General features: G+C 38.5%; 1 long non-coding RNA gene and 1 other non-coding gene across 2 annotated transcripts; one reads left to right on the plus strand and one right to left on the minus strand.

The window, feature by feature from the left end:
- Positions 1-4,208: 4,208 nt before the first annotated feature.
- LOC123758000 (uncharacterized) lies at positions 4,209-10,185 on the minus strand. Its single transcript, XR_006772840.2, has 5 exons — positions 10,046-10,185; positions 8,900-8,978; positions 7,203-7,277; positions 5,875-5,984; positions 4,209-4,614 (listed from the first exon to the last, which is right to left on the minus strand). It is a non-coding gene; the product is annotated as an uncharacterized lncRNA (long non-coding RNA).
- A 1,426-nt stretch (positions 10,186-11,611) lies between these two features.
- Positions 11,612-11,683, plus strand: TRNAH-GUG (transfer RNA histidin (anticodon GUG)). The gene has a single exon. It is a non-coding gene; the product is annotated as a tRNA-His (tRNA).
- Positions 11,684-12,222: the final 539 nt, after the last annotated feature.

Raw genomic sequence — 12,222 nt, forward strand, 5'->3', positions numbered from 1 at the left:
CGACGTAACAAATTATTACGTCGACGTCGTGCAAATAATAACGACGTCATAATAACTACGTAATAATAAATACGAAATAATAACAACGTAATAACGACGTCGTGCAAATTATACAAATAAGTGTAATACACTCTATAGTAAATCACTTCTTTTCTTCACCTTAAAAGTACGAAAATGAGTTTTGGAGAACTCCTATTTCAATTAAGCCCTGATGCTAAGAAAATAGTTAGAGGGATAGAAGCCCTAAACCAGAAAATAATAAATACAGAATATGCGGTCATATTCAATGAAACATGTTATTATATATATATGTATATATATATATATATATATATATATATATATATATATATATATATATATATATATATATATATATATATATATATATATATATATATATTTATTTATTATATATATATATATATATTTATTTATTATATATATATATATATATATTTATTTATTATATATATATATATATATATATATATATATATATATATATATATATATATATATATATATATATATATATATATATATATATATATATATTTATATATATATAATAAATATATATATATACATAAGCACAAGATTGGGTACCACATATTGGCTAGAATTGAGAGCACATTCAGTTGTAAATAGCTGGACTGGTTTAACAACTAACTTTGTATTACTAAAGAATCTACTCCAAACGTTTTAATTCTTTATAATCTGGATACGAGATATTTTCTTTATAGAATGTTTTAAGTATAACATAAGCACAATACAGTAATGAAGTTATAGATGTTCATACTAAAATTAAAAATTTAATTTTATTCCTTACACATTTTTAGCTTCTTTATCAAAGTTGATAAGAGCATAAACATTGAACTCCAGTAGTTCAGACTGTAAAGTAAATTAAACTGGATCCTTGCCTCCATAGAATGCTTCCGGTCATTTATACTCTTTAAGTTATCTTAAATATACTGTATAGCTCTTATCATGCCACTTTAATACAAGTGACAAAATGAAAAGGGTACTCTATACCTTTATTATACTTTAGGTACTTTATGTATAAAATATCTATTCACAGTGGTGTAGTGACTGAAGTTCCGAAGAATGTAAAAACTATAATAAATCAAAATGATTTTATATTTAATTTTTATTTATCCTGTGTAAGTTATTATACGCACAGTATGTGTGATTGGAAGCTTTATAACCATAAGTGGTTTTATAGTAACAAGTACCCCAAGGTAGTGTTCTGAGCACTACTCTTTTTCTAGTTGCCCTCAATGGTCTTCTTTCCTCCCTCCCTTCTGGCGTGTTCTCTGCTCCCTATGTCAATGATCTTACCCTTTGCTGTCGGGGGTGATGATTCTCCTCTCCTTCAACGGCCGCTTCAACTTGTTATTGATGCCGTGTCGTCTTGGGCCACCGGTCATGGCTTCAGGTTCTCTACATCTAAGACTTGTGCTATGACTTTTACTCGGAAGCATGTTGTTCTTCGTCCCTCTTCGTCGCTCTATGGTCATCCCCTTGAGTATAAGGATTCTGCTAAGCATATGGGGTTAATCTTTAACACCCGTTTGTCTTCGTCGCTATCTCTTATCTCCGAGTTGAATGCTCTAAGGCCCTTACCCTCCTTAAGGTTTTGTCCCATCCTTCTTGGGGAGCGGATAAGCGCGCACTCGCTCGCTTTACATTCCTCCCTCGTCCTGTCTAAACTCGATTATGGTTGCCCTGCTTACTCGTCTGCTTCTGTTTTTACTCTTTGCCGTCTTGATACTTTGCACCATACTGGGTTGCGCCTCGGCTCTGGTGCCATTTGTTCGACTCCCGCCCTCAGCTTGTATGTTGACACTGGCTTCCTATCTCTCCAGGACCGCTGTGATAGCTACTGTCTTCGCTATTTTGCACGGTCCTTGCAACATCCTTCCTCTCGCCTGTCGTGGTTTGACTTTTACCCCTCCTGTAGTTCCTGTTCCTCTTCACCACCTCCCTCTTTCTGTCCGGTTATCTCGCTTTCAGGATTCTCTCTCTGTTCGTATTTCTAATATTTCTCCTCGTATTGTTCATGGAGAGTCCCCCTTTCAAAATTTTGTACATCCTTGACCCGCATCACTAAAAGTTTTTACCCCTCCTACGGTTCTGAAACGCCTTTTCCTTGAGCACTTTTCTTTGCACTCCCACTCCGTTTCCATCTTCAACGAAGGGCCTAAGTTTGCGGATGGTGTTGGCTACTCTGTTGTTTTTCCTGACCACACCTATATGTGTTGCCTACCTCCAGAGACTGGCATTTTCACAGCGGAACTTTTTGCTATTCTCTATGCTCTTCGTTTCCTGCTTTCTCGTTGTCAATCCTCTTTTGTGGTTGTAGTTGACTCTCGTGCCCTCATGGCTCTAGAGTCCTTTAATCCAGTCCATCTGGCAGTCGTCGAGATTCAACATTGGCTGTTTATCTCCAGTAAATTTATATCCGTAGTTTTGCTGGGTTCCCAGCCATATTGGCGTTTCTTTAAATGAGTGGAGATGCTGCTGCTAAGGAAGCTATCCCCTCTTGTCCCATTTCCTGTAAAGGTATTCTGACTTTTATCCGGTTATTCATTCCTCCATCCTTGCCCATTGGCAGAGTTGTTGGTAACAAACTGCGTACTCTTAAGCAGTGTTCCCCTGTAGCATTCCTCCTACCACTGTAACTGGCTCTAGCAAGGTTGCGTATTGGCCATACGCGCTTAACTCACGGTCACATAATGGAGCACTGCCCTGCTCCTTATTGTCAAAATTGCATTGTCCCTCTTAGTCGTACATATCCTTGTTGAATGTCCCGACTTCCAGGACAAATGTGTCTTGTTTTCTGACCGTCTCTTGCGGTCACTTGTCCCTCTATAGAATTCTTGGTGAATCGGACTTTTGATATCATTCGCCTTATGCGTTTCTGTTCTCGTATTGGCATCCTTGGTGATAGTTACCGCCCTCTGATTATTCCACACATTTGATGGTGCTACATAGCCTTCCCGGTTTGGTGCCTTCTTTTGATAATTACTTTATAGTAACAAACAAGAGGGTGCAGTCTTCTCTAATTTGAGAAAATTACTAATAACAATCTCCTTATGACATTAGTTTTACTTCTCTCGTATAAGCCTATAAAATTCTTTACAATTAATTGTAAAATAATTTTTTTGCTAAAATTCTGGTATTTCTGTACATCTTTGATATAAATCTTGAAAAAAATCTAGGTTTACAGCAATAGAAATGGGTGACCAATGTGTGATGCAGAATAGATAAGTTATAGAATGAAAATATCAAGAGATGCAGAGTGTATCTGCAGAGTTGGTAAACTGCAAGATAGAGGCAAGCAAACACAAATAATCTAGGCCCATTTTAATAGTTGATGGTAGACGTGTTAAAAAAAGTGTATTCCGAATTTGAGACGAAGAGCAGAAAGAGATGGGCAGTTACAGTAATTTTGTGAGGAAATGGGATCGAGTGAACATAATGTGGTATATTTTAAGGGCAAGGCTCAGATAAAGCTAAGTAAATGTAATGTACAAGAATTCACATGTACTGTACACCATGTACTATGATGTGGTGGGTTACTGCTGTGGATGACAGCTTGAATGTGGTGGTGCTTGTTTATCTGTGATCATATAAAATGAATGATGTAACAAATTAGAGGAGGGTACCCAGATGAACTCAGGCTGTCTCCTGCTCCCTTTCACCTCTCTTGAAACTACTCCCCCTCTCCAAAACTGTAATAAAACAAGCACTGAAACTGCTAAATAAATCTACACAGATAACACGCCCAATATTTCAGATTTCATGAATATCGCAGTGAAGGGTGGAATTTAGATGTTGATATTTCTTAAGTGTGACACTGGGACCAATTCTGACTGGCCTATTATACACTCGCACCCCCATGCTTCATGTGTGAAAGTTGAGCAAGGCTAACCCCTTGTGTCTCGCCTCCAACCTGTCACACTTTTTTTTTTATTAAATGCCTCTACAGTATATTTATAACAGAATAACTAATCTCGCTACATTCTCCTTTTTCCACCGAGGTGATGACTCCCTACTCCCATTAGAAAATGAATGCTCTTAGTGCAATATTTAAATTCTAAATATGCTGAAAAATACAAAATTTTATAACCAATGTCAACAAAACATTTTAGATTTAACCAAATATTAGTAGATTGAAGGATACAGTATATAAAAATGCCAAGTCAGAAGTACATTATATTTTACCCAGTATTATATTGCCATTCTTATAAGATTTTAAATATTATAATTTAATATTTAAATGTTTAATTTTCTATATTAAAAATAACATCCAAATGCAGTACAGTAATGTGTACAAGATACCATTTTATTAAAGACCTAAAAATATCTCAACCTTGAAATTCCAAATTAAAGTAGAATCAGAATGCAATATATATATATTTTTGCTGCTGAATATTCAGACAACCATAAGGGATGAAAAGGTGTCTTCCATCTCTGATGCATTTGTGACAATCCCAGCATTTATTTGGCAGGTCTCCTCTTTCTTCCACTGTGAGTCATTCCTGAAGAGGCTTTCAACCCACTGCTTCATCCTCTGTAGTCATGCCACCAGGATAATCACCATCACACCTGCAGTTCATCATTTGGCTTAATGCATATACATACTGGTTATAGAAAAATGCAAAGATATGCATCATTAACAAAAGTACATACAGTACTGTACTTTGATATTTAACTTGTGGAATTTTCAGTCTTAAGCAGAACTCTTAACAAACCAGTTTTAAGATGTCCTGTAACACATGTTAACAGCCAAAACATAAGTTATTGCAGGGTTAGAAATACTGTGATGTTTCTTGTACACAATGTAAATGAATATGGAAACGGACATGCACCTGATAAAATATTAATGGTGTGTGACTGTCAAAAGACAAGGGAAGGTAAGCAAGTTTAGAGTTCAGTATAGTGAGTCAGGGAATGCAAATGGCAGACATGAAAGTCTTTGTGAGAAAAGCACCAAGGGACTGCATGAAAGAATCTTAGTCCCTTCAATCAGTGCCGTCTTAATACATGGGCATTCTGGGCAGCTCCCCAGGGGCTCCACTATTCTAGGGCTCCATGCTGCCATATTGTTCATAAGAAATCTCTTGGTAATCATAATTACTCGCCCCCTTGCTGGAAAGGCCAGGTATTCAAAATCCATTTTTCAATTATATTTATAATATAAATAATGTATACATAACTATCGAATGGAAATCTTGTAGTTTAGCAGACAGGCAGGGCCCCAGATGATGGGGCACCTGCCCATCTGCTAATGCCCCTGGCCAAAGCAATGCCTGTATAGGTATTACTTTACCCAGGGCCTACAATGCCATTAAGAAAGCCCCACCTACACTTGTACATGTTTGAGATACAAGTGTGGCATGAGCACAATAAAATAAAAACGGCATGTTGTAACAAAGTTAATTTGAAACACACACATGGTGTTAAGAGGATAGATAAAAGCAAGAAATGAGAGCATCACAGATAAATGCAAATGCACATTGTACATTTTCCAAAGTCCTGCAGATATAATATGGTCATGCTAAATGAATGGGATTATAGACTGACGAGAAGCATTCACCATTCTTCTGCACTGAATTTCTATGATTTCTACCCAAATCATTAGTGAGAAATTGAGTAACAATGATAAATGGAATAAAAACTGGTCAAAACAGTAGTCACAATAAGGATGACATGGAGATGTATCTACATATAGTTCCACCAAGTAGTTCAGCAGTTTGCATGAACAAAGAAAGAGGCATAAATGGGAGGAAGATTATCCCAATATTAGTCTTTGTGGGTCATGATCTTCCCTAATACAAAACACACACTAAAATATCTGGACTGTACCATTGATGGACGAACACCAAGTCCGATGCTATCTAGTCGCCCAAGGCATCTTTAATTGCATCGATTATTTTGTCGTATTTCTTCTCATTGTCGACATAACCATCACCATTCTGAAGTACATACAAAAGTATTACAGTTCAGTATATTATATTACTCAATACACAATATAGAAGGGCTGGATAGTGTCAAACAACTGAGCTACCATGCCATCACTGTTGTGCTGTGTACCCCAACAGTAGTTGGGAACAAGACTGTAAAACAACTGGTCGATTGTGTTCTGGGAAAAATATATGCTTAATAACATAATCGATTCTGGTATCTGCCCTAAATCCACCCTATGCCCTTTCTCCATCCCCCCCCCCCAAAAAAAATCTTTATATAATATGGAGGATGCACATACACTATATACAAGTTACCATTACATATGCTTCCTCATTTTAAATTCTAGATGTATTTAGCAACATTTTGTTTACACATCCTTAGTTATTAAAATGCTAAAAGTCAACAGTAAAACACAAGGGCAACATGTATATATACAGTATATAATAACTTCCATTATTGGGGGCAGGAAGCCTGTGTGTGTGTGTGTGTGTGTGTGTATATATATATATATATATATATATATATATATATATATATATATGTACCTGTACTTTAGGCTTGTATCAAGGCGCCCCTAAGATTGAATTACTGACCCTCCCCAGGATGCAACCCCACAACAGTTACCCAACTCCCAGGTATCTGTTTACCGCCAAGTGAACAGAGGCTTTATATAAAAGGATCCCCGATTGAGACTTAAAAACGCAATCAGCTGGATATTCTTATCCCTTGAAAAGTTTATAACCATTAGTAAGAACAAATGTTAACCATACAGTACAGTTACTTTTAAAATATTCACCACCACTGTACCCATAACTTCTTTAAAAACAGTTCCAAGTCCCAGAATTACAATTGTGATGTTAGAATGAACACAGTTTCTGGTGACCAATTATAGATAACTGATAAATTTTGGATAATGAAAGTATATTATAGGATCTTTGTAGTACAGTTGGCCTCATTCTCGACTGGCAATTTGAAATCCCAGATGGATACGAGATCAATTTGAATCCCAGGTGGAACAAATGCTTGGCCACATTTCATTTCACCTAATGTGCCTGTTCACCTAGCAACAAATTGGTACCTGGAAGTTAGTAAACTCTTGTGGGGCTGCAGCCTGGAAAGGGTCAGTAGCGACCTTAAGGGTACCTTCATATAAGCCTAACATCTCCATTACTATAGAATACTTGACCATTTTTAACCTGTGGTCACAACACGAAACTAATACCCACCTTCTTCGAATGAATGAGCTCATCTCCAACAGTGACTTCAAAGTATCCAGTCACCTCGGGTGTTCCTTCACCCGACTGTAATGGACAAATATATACGATAAGTCACAAATCCTTTAATGGTCTAACACAGTTTTAATTAATGTTTAAACATATCCTGTGGTTAATGTATTATTTAGCCTTGAAACTGTTTAATTAATACTGTAATTTGTTAAAACCTCTGGCAACATAAATCCACTATGTAGTATAAACCAATATTGATAAACTCTTACACTACAGTGCTTCCATTGTGCAGTGCATTTATTAATGTACATTTTCATTATGGGTGAAATTTTGTTTTTAATTTTTTATATAAGACCTTGGGCAAATGAAAACAGTCCCATCCTTCTACACTGGGATGTCTTGGTGCAAACATTATTATATACCAGTACAGTGGAACCGTGGGTAACGAACGTTCCTCTTTACAATTTTTTGGGATTACGAGCCCAATTTCTTTGTAAAATTTGAATCGGGTTACAAGCTTTGCCTCGCTTTGCGAGTTTGTTGATACTTTTATGGGTCGACCGAGCTCGTGGTTCCTGGTGGCACGGGTGACTGCCCTTCAGTTTACCAGTGTCTCCCACGTAGTGACGATCCCGCTTAAATTCTTTCTAAAGAATTTCATTGTTTTTCAGCTTTTTTGGTTAATTACATATTATAAACCACGCTATGGGTCCCAAGAAGGTCGGTGGTAAGGTTCAATCTAAGAAAATAGTTGAGAGTAGAGGCAGTAGAGGATGTCCCTTTATTAAGAAAATGTGTGAAGTATGGGGAAGAACTGCAAAGTTTTGTTGAAAAAATTCACCCAGATAAAGCTGTAGCAGGCCGTTGCATTGACCTTTTTAATGACAATGTGATGTCTTACTACAGACAAGTGTTAAAATGTAGGGAAAAACAAGTGTCTTTAGACACATTCTTAGCAAGACAAGCAAGCAGCGAGTCGCAGCCAGGTCCTAGTGGTATGCCTGCAAAACGTAGGAGAAAGAGTACCCCCCAGAGAAGTCATCACTGCCTGATGTTATAATGGAAGGGGACTCCCCTTCCAAACACTAATACCTCACCTCTTCTCCCCCCCACTCCTCGCCGTCTTCCATACGCCAACAAGACATCAATAAAGGTAAGCTGTAACTTGTACATAGTACAGTACAAAATATGTGTGTATTATGTATTTTGAAGTCAATATTTTTGGGAATGTGGGACGGATTAATTCAATTTACATTATTTCTTATGGGGAAAATTCTTTCGGGTTGCGAATTATCGGGTTATGGGCCGTCTCTGGGAACGGATTAAATTCGAAAACCAAGGTACTGTACTGTATCACTACTGTATTCTTAAAATACATAAATGCCTCCTTTCTCCCTTTCTGGGACTATCTCTGGCTTCAGTGTAGTTGGGAGCATTTTAACTATCTACTGGTAGCAGGTAAGACATCCCTCAAGGTCATACGTTCCAACCACAGATGCCAACAAAGGATTAAAATGAATATACAATTTGCCACCAGGGTTCTACACGTTAAAACTATGAGAGATGCCATATAATACCATGGAAAATTACCTAGAAACAAAAGCAACCTCTGTCAAATATGAAACACAAACATGAGAGATAATATACACACACGTACATCTCCCCCAAAAAAGTAACAGAAGCAAGATAACACTTACAATGTCCAGCTTATCAGGAAACTCCCCGTCAAGTTGCTCTTTCAGCTTCCTGAACTTGGGGGCGTAACCTCAGGCACCGCTGTAGGGAAATGTATGAGCATAATTTTGGTTAGGTCTTTGCAAAAAATCTATTTCCCTCTAAAGGATTAAAATAATTATATATACATGTATATATAAAAAAAAATAATTATTTACCTGAATTTACCTGATTATATCACTTGGAAGGGATACAAGGAGCCGAGATAGGATGGAGGGAGGATTGGTGTCTAACCATATGGACCATCTAGGGATCAAAAACCAACTTGCAAGAAAAGAAGCTATCAACACCGACCAGTCTGAGAATACAGTATACTATAGTACTTTAGTCCTCAACACAGTCCAGGACTGAAGTAAACTCTCAGTTTATATACTCTGAGAAGATTACACTTCTCAGTGTATATATCCCTGTGGTGATGAGCATAATTTCCCACTCCCGGGAGTGGTCCCGGGGCCCACTCCCGGCGTGCTCCCGGGGCCCACTCCCGGCGTGCTCCCGGGGCCCACTCCCGGGGTGCTCCCGGGGCCCACTCCCGGCGTGCTCCCGGGGCCCACTCCCGGCGTGCTCCCGGGGCCCACTGAAGATATTTTTAACAGTTTACCGGAGTCACTCTCTCTCTAGCGGCCTCGACAATGACAGGAAGGCAGCAGCTTGTCAAAAGTGCCCCTCCCATTTGTCCTGATTTTGTCGAGCTGGATTTTGAAATATGGCGCTTGACCTTCTTGAGCCAAGAAATCATTTGAGTGTCTCGACGCTTGGACTTTATTTATACATATACAAGATGTACATTGGGTTTAAGAGAGCACATAACAGTGGAGTTATTACATTCTTACAGTCACTAACACGCATAGCGTTTCCGGTATTTTGGGGGGAAGATTGCAAGTGTTAAGTGGTGCTGCGTGTTGTGCTACAGGTATAGTGATGGTCAGCCAGACACGCCGGGAACTTACCAATTCCTTAAGGATCAATACAGACAACTGCACTTGCCAAGACAACCGATGTCAACACCCTCGTGGCAGAGGTATACACATTCCCGAGCTTCTCCTCACTTATTATGATGACTGCCCCGCCTGCAACACGAGCCCTCCTCACTACCACATTTTACTCACCAGTACACGATATGGACCTTAAGCTTGGCCATTATAAAAGAGAAGTTTCGAGAGATGAGACGCAGCAGCCTACCCGACAGTGGACACCTCGGCACTGAGCCGCGACCCTCGCCGCGGCCCTATATAACCCGGCCCACGCCAGTCACTTGGTACACATCGCGGAGTGTACACACATATTTGGACCATTTCCAGAACAAAATTTCTACGTTTCGTATAAATAAATAAATAAATGAATGAATGAATGAATGAATGAATGAATAAATGAATAAATGAATAAATGAATAAATGAATAAATGAATAAATGAATAAATAAATAAATAAATAAATAAATAAATAAATAAATAAATAAATAAATAAATAAATAAATAAATAAATAAATAAATAAAAAAAAATGCATGATGCAAAATATAAAGATGCAAAACGAAGCTATGAGGATTATCCTCGGATGCCCCCGCACAACTAAATTACTAAACATGAGGAAGGACCTGAATATTTCATGTGTAAGTGATCGTATCACTGAAATTAATGCTTTAATTGGTATCAAGATGCTTAGGGTAACCCACCCTAACCCCTGCATTGAAGCTCTCCAAGCCATCTTCCTTGAAGGTCGGCATCCCTCCAAATGGATTACCAAAGCTGCCACTGTGCTCAGAATGAATAATATTCATCACCTCTACCAAGAGAGACAACAATAACACTTTCCTGTCCCATGGGAGATCACTCCTTTCCAAATTATTGATAAATAATTATTGACTAGTGCATAACAATAAAGTATTAAGGAATAATTATAATGAATAATCGTTAATGATAAAGTAGAAATCAATTACAATTAATAACTACATCCATAGGTAGTAAATGAAAGTTGCATTAATTTAATTACACTAATTACAATTCGTGGGAATATTTCTTAGCTATCTGCAGGCTTATCACTTTGGGGGTTCCGGCGGAGCACCCCCAAAGATACAGAAAATGCTTAGCATGCTAGAGCAAGTGCCCCTTGAGCACGTCTGTGGGCCGTCCCTTTCAAAATTAAAACAGAGGATGCAGAGGATCCCGGGAGGAGGATGGGCGTTATGTAAGAGCAGCTGCTGGCTTGGGAAGAGGGGCCACGCAGTCTCCATCCAGGTTTATATAACCTCGGCTCGTTGCGCGTGCAGCTTGGGCGGTTAAAGTCAGCTTCCAGACATACGTTTTCTCTTCCACTCAGAAAACCCACCGTTTTTGGGAAAAACAGTGTTCTTTTACCTGAGGGCTACTAATACTAGTGGCCTCGAAGAGGACAGGAAGCTGCCGGCTTGTCAAAGGTCCTCCCAATTTGCCTTGATAACAATGCGGGTCAAAAAATCAACTGCGGGTGTCTATATGCTAATATTTCTTGAACCATATTTAACTTAGGCCCGGTGTCAGTGGGCCTAAAACCCAGTTCCTTGAGGGAACTGATCACACTGGTGCCGAGAGCCACGGGTGTCAACTGCTATGGGAACAAATATATACTGATGGCAGAATATAAAGGACGTTAGACATGTTATAAAAGTTGATAGTCTGTCAGGTATCACCGGACTGGTGGCCGTGATCGTATAGTGGTTAGTACATTGCGTTGTGGCCGCAATAACCCAGGTTCGAATCCTGGTCACGGCAAGAGGTTACAATTTTTCTGTTTTTGCAGTATTTTCTGATGGTAGAAGTTTTCGCGAGTTGTTACTTCTCAATTTTATTATTTTGTATTTGGTCCAGTTCTTTCAACGTCCCCAAGTGTTGGTTTATAGAAGTGAAAGAACAACAATTCAAAGATAGAATAATTCTTCGAACTTATCTGTTTGGCATTTGATCCCAGGTCTACATAACCCAAAGACAACCTCTAAACCAGACAACTCATTCATTGTTCCACTGCACTTTTGCCATTCAACTAATGCCTTTCATGGCATCGTAAGTAACCCGGGACCTTTTGCACTTGAAGTGACACTTAATCATTATTAATGATGATAATTAATCAATGCAGTGCAATTAATTAATTAATCCGTGCCGAAGTGGTAACACACTCGCCTGGGTTCTCGAAAATTGTCAAAATGACGTATCTCTCATATATTAGGTCTCTGATTGATTATGCTGCACCCATGCTTGCTCTAGTGCCTGAGAGAATGCTTGGAGGGCTGGAAGATATGCAAAACGAAGCTATG

This window comes from Procambarus clarkii, chromosome 40 (genome assembly GCF_040958095.1).
Source record: "Procambarus clarkii isolate CNS0578487 chromosome 40, FALCON_Pclarkii_2.0, whole genome shotgun sequence".
In the NCBI taxonomy this organism is placed as follows: Eukaryota; Metazoa; Arthropoda; class Malacostraca; order Decapoda; family Cambaridae; genus Procambarus; species Procambarus clarkii.